The sequence below is a fragment of the Triticum dicoccoides genome, chromosome 3B, assembly GCF_002162155.2.
Source record: "Triticum dicoccoides isolate Atlit2015 ecotype Zavitan chromosome 3B, WEW_v2.0, whole genome shotgun sequence".
Taxonomy (NCBI): domain Eukaryota; kingdom Viridiplantae; phylum Streptophyta; class Magnoliopsida; order Poales; family Poaceae; genus Triticum; species Triticum dicoccoides.
In genome coordinates this window covers 262454232-262459803 of record NC_041385.1, presented here as the reverse complement: position 1 = coordinate 262459803, position 5572 = coordinate 262454232, and positions in this window count along the sequence as shown.

Below are 5572 nucleotides of genomic sequence, written 5' to 3'. Positions count from 1 at the left end.
TAGTTCTGCTGAGAACAACGTCAGTCTGGGTTAGTTCCGATCGAAACATACCAAAACCATATAAAATTGTTGTAAACATGGCATGAATACTTCATAAATTATAGATACGTTGGAGACATATCAGCATCCCCAAGCTTAATTCCTGCTCGTTCTCGAGTAGGTAAATGATAAAAGGAATAATTTATGAAGTGTGAATGCTAGCATGGTGCATAAATTTGATCAATGATAGTTCCAAACACTTTTTCTAGCATCATTATATATCATAAATAGTAGCTCATCTCATAAAACCTCTCATGATCAAGTAACAAGCTATTCACATGTTAAAGTATAGACCATAAAGTTCCTTGAAAACTAACAAACTATGTTCGCATTCACCAAACAATTGCAATTCATCTGACTTTGAGGAAATGTCTATGTAAGAGCTCTGATTTAGCAAATTCCACATACTCAACTATCATATAGTCTTCCATGATTGCTAACACTCAAAGCATATTTTCAGAACAAATAGCATCTGTCGAACACAGAGAAAGATAAGGGCTTTAATGTTTCGCCTCCCAACTTATTTACCATATAGATAATTGTCAACAATAATAATTCATTATCAAATATATTTGAGTGGCCATATATGCTTGGATCTTTCCCACCACATGATGCTTGCCAACTAAAGAATAACTGAGGTTGAGATAAGAAGGAATACTATTGACTCTTGAATAAAAGTAAATACATGAAAGTAAAAGATAGGCCCTTCATAGAGGGAAGCAGAGGTTGTCATGCACTTTTTAATTTTGGATGTGTAAACCCTTAATGCAAAGGAACATCACATTGTATTGCCCTTTGTGATAGCAACCTTTTGTTATGTAGTCCATCGCTTTTATTTCTGTACCATCACAAGTTGTACAACGTATCGTGCATCCGTTGCATGGCAATCCCTACTCTTTGCATTGACATCAATTGATGGGTATCTCCATAGCCCATTTATTAGCCTCGTCGATGTGAGACTTCTCCTTTTTTGTCTTCTCCATATTATCTCCATCACCATACTCTATTCCACCCATAGTGCTATATCCATGTCTTGGGCTCATATATTGTGTGAGAGCTCAAAAAGCTGAAGCACGTTAAAAAGTATGAACCAATTGATCGGCTTGTCATCGGGGTTGTGCATGATAAATATGTTGTGTTAAGAAGATGGAGCATAACAAGGCTATATGATTTTGTAGGGATAACTTTCTTTAGTTTCATATTTTGAAAGACATGATTATTTGTTAGTATGCCTTATTATTATTGTTTTTATGTTAAACCATAGACTATTACTTTGAATCATTTGGATCTTGATATTCATGACACAAAAGAGAGATTACATGATGAACATGTTAGGTAGCATTCCACATCAACAATTCTATTTTTATCATTTACCTACTTGAGGACGAGCAGGAATTAAGCTTGGGGACGCTTGATACGTCTCCAACGTATCTATAATTTTTGATTATTCCATGCTATTATACTATTAATCTTGGATGTTTTATATGCATTGTTATGCCATTACATATCATTTTTTTGGGACTAACCTATTAACTTAGTGCCCAGTGCCAGTTGCTGGTTTTTGCCTGTTTTTTGGTTTTCCGGAATATCAGTACCAAACATGTCCAAATGCCACGAAACCTTTTGGAGTTCTATTCTGGACAAAATAGACACTAGAAGCATTGGGAGGAAGTCAGAAGACGATGGAGGTGGCCACGAGCCACCAGGGCGCGCCCTGGTGCCTCGTGGGCCCACCTTTGCTCCGTTTGACCTAATTCCTCCTCTATAAATTCTCTAAAATTGGGAAACCAATAGAGAGCCACCTAAAATACTTTTTCCGCCACTGCAAGTTCCTGCTCTTGAGAGATTCCAACTGGAGGCCTTTTCTGATACCGTGCCGGAGAGGGAATCAATCACGGATGGGCTCTACATCAACCTTGCTGCCCTTCCGATGATGTGTGAGTAGTTTACCTGTCATGCCCAATATGCGACCCTATCCAAAAGGAACTCGAAGGTCCCACCAAGGATAGACCCGCATATTGTGACGCTTTTGCAAGGTGGATATCATTACATCAACATTACATAATAGGTAGGGATACATACATAAGGCATACAATGCCACATGAATACAACAATACAACATACAAGAACAACATCCGACTACGGATGAATCATAAACAGAAACTCAAACAATATCCACCCTACTAGCCCAGGCTGCCGACCTGGAACCTATCCCCTGATCGAAGAAGAAGCAGCAGAAGAACTCAAAGCAAGCAAGCATCGCTCTCGCGTCAAGATCATCGCACAACCTGCACCTGCAACTGTTGTTGTAGTAATCTGTGAGCCACGAGGACTCAGCAATCCCATTACCATGGGTATCAAGACTAGCAAAGCTTAAAGGGAAAGGAAGGGGTAAAGTGGTGAGGTTGCAGCAGCGACTAAGCATGATATGGTGGCTAACATACGCAAATGAGAGCGAGAAGAGAAACAAAGGAACGGTCGTGAAGCTAGCAATGATCAAGAAGTGATCCTGAACTCCTACTTACGTCAAGCATAACCCAAAGACCGTGTTCACTTCCCGGACTCCGCCGAGAAGAGACCGTCATGGCTACACACACGGTTGATGCGTTTTAATTCGGATCAGGTGTCAAGTTATCTACAACCGGACATTAACAAATTCCCATCTGCCACATAACCGCGGGCACGGCTCTCGAAAGTTTATACCCTGCAGGGGTGTCCCAACTTAGCCCATGACAAGCTCTCGCGATCAACGAAGGAATAGACCTTCTCCCAGGAAGACCCGATCAGTCTCGGAATCTCGGTTTACAAGACATTTCGACAATGGTAAAACAAGACTAGCAAAACCGCCCGATGCGCCGACAATCCCGATAGGAGCTGCACATATCTCGTTCTCAGGGCAACACCGGATAAGCGAAGCGTACAGGTTCCGACGAATCCAAGTTGCCAAGGAATGGTCCCGCACGGTGCTCTAGTTTGGACCAACACTTAGACAAGCATTGGCCCGGGGGGACTATAATAAAGATGACCCTCGAGAGAGCGACTCCCAAGGGAAAAGTAGGTGGTGGTGAGGCAAATGGTAAAAGTCAATGTTGGGCCTTGCTGGACAAGTTTTATTCAAAGCGAACTGTCAGGGGGGTCCCATAAATCACCCGACCGCGTAAGGAACGCAAAATCCGGGAACATAACACCGGTATGACGGAAACTAGGGCGGCAAGAGTGGAACAAAACACCAGGCATAAGGTCGAGCCTTCCACCCTTTACCAAGTATATAGATGCATTAATAATATAAGAGATATTATGATATCCCAACATAACCCTGTCCACCATGGAGAAATCTTCAACTTCACCTGCAGCTAGCAACGCTATAAGAGGGGTTGAGAAAAAGTGGTAACATAGCCAAACAACGGTTTGCATAGGAAAGGTGTCAAAGGTTAGAGGTTCATGGCAATATGGGATGGCTTGAAGAGCAAATGATAGGCAACACAGCATAGCGATAGAACGAAGCAACTAGCATAGCAATGATAGTAGTGAGATCCAGGGTAGCGGTCATCTTGCCTGAAATCCCGCAAGGAAGAAGAACGAGTCCGTGAATAAGATGAACGGATGAAGCCGAACCAATCATAGACGAACGAATCCTCACGATCGCAACGAAACAGGAACTAACAAGAAGCACACAACATAGTAAACACACCACACATGGACAAGACATGATGCACAACAAGCATGATGCATGCCAAAGCTACATGAAGCTACTCATGGCAAGAGGTGATGCAAACAAGAACAACACATCAAGGCAAGTTTAAATGAGGCCGGGAACAACATATAACAATCTGGTAAGTCCTCATATGCATATTTCGAAATTGGTCCAGAACTGAATAAACCTTATGTTCAAGTTGTTAAACAGCAAGTTAAGATGCACCAAGATGATCTACACGAAATTCTAGTCAAGTTACATATAAAGTTCATTAGATTCGGAGCTACGGCCTAGAAGATATGAGCAAAACAAGTTAAACATGGCATTGATGCAAAATGCATACAAACATCAAGCAAACACCTCAAAACAAGGATGCAACATGATAATATAAAACTACATGCAAAATGAAGTAAGTTTCATATAGAACACACTCAAAACGGAGCAACGGTGCAACACATACACTCTATACAAGTCATAGCAACAATCTGTCCATAACAGCAACTAGGCATCTTGCAAGCATCAAAACAATAAGCTACAGCATCCCAACATAATAACAAAAGACATGGGCATGAAGTACAGGTAAAGCATAACAAAACATGAACACTGAGATATCTCCAGAAACAACTAGAACATGCTCAAAATGACATGGAGATATTGCAAATAATAATAGTTTCAGACTTTAGCAGAAATAACACCAGGTTGCAATGTTTAGATCAAGCAAACAACATGTTAGAACTTAACATGGCAAACAAAGGCATGGCATGAATCTACTAAAAGCATAGATCAAAAGACCCTTACTAACCATGAGCCAAAAAGGATCAGAAAGTATGATGGCACCCATGTAAACATGGCAAGTTATATAACAGATTCATACATGGCAGGAACAACAATAAGTAGGCATGTTGGTGAGCTTGAACCACTCACTACAGAGCAATACATGGCATGGCAAGGCAACCAACAGTAAGAAGGCATGTTTATGAAGCTAAGAATGGCAAGAGCAAGGTCATAGGATGCATGGAACACTAGCAAAACACATGGGAACAAGTGAACCTAATGTTAACAGGCTGATAGCAACATCATTTAGCAAACTTTGGAGAAAGATATGAACAATCTACAGCAAGCTATAATTGCAACCAAGGGCATGAATGGATAGAGCAAGACATGTAGATCAAAACATGTTTATAGAGCATCTCCAGATTATTCATAGAATGATTAGTAGAAGCATGTTAACATAGCAACAAGATATAACAGAATCTGTCAGGAAAACAGCAACAACAACTACCCTACTTAGCAAGCTTGATACACTCAGCACACAACTCACAAAAATACATGGCATACACCCCTGGAAAGATGGCATGGCATAGATCAACATACATGTAGACATCAACCTCATAGGATGCACACATCAATCATGGCAAAAATGATAAATGAGCAAGTTATAACAGTTTCAGCAGATTAACATCAACATGCACTCTTCCAACAGCATTTCGGGCACCAAGATGAACTCAAATGAAAATGATGCAATGGAATGAAATGAAGCACTCGTCGAGTCGAACAATTTGACATATTACACGCATGAAATGGAGCTATGGATGCAGAGATGCAGCAGGATGAATATGGCATGAAAATATCTGAAATCTGGGACTTAGTGAAACGGGGGCAACCTGCGGGTTTGCACGGTTAACGAGGCGGTGGCGCGAGCTCGCCGGAGAGTTCGCCGGAGGAGGCCGGGGGTGGCGGATCCGGTCGCTCCCGACCAGATCCGGCCGGAGGGAGCCGCGGCGGAGGCGGGGTGGCGCGGCCCCCGCAGCGGCGGCCGGCGGCGGGGCCGGGAGCAGC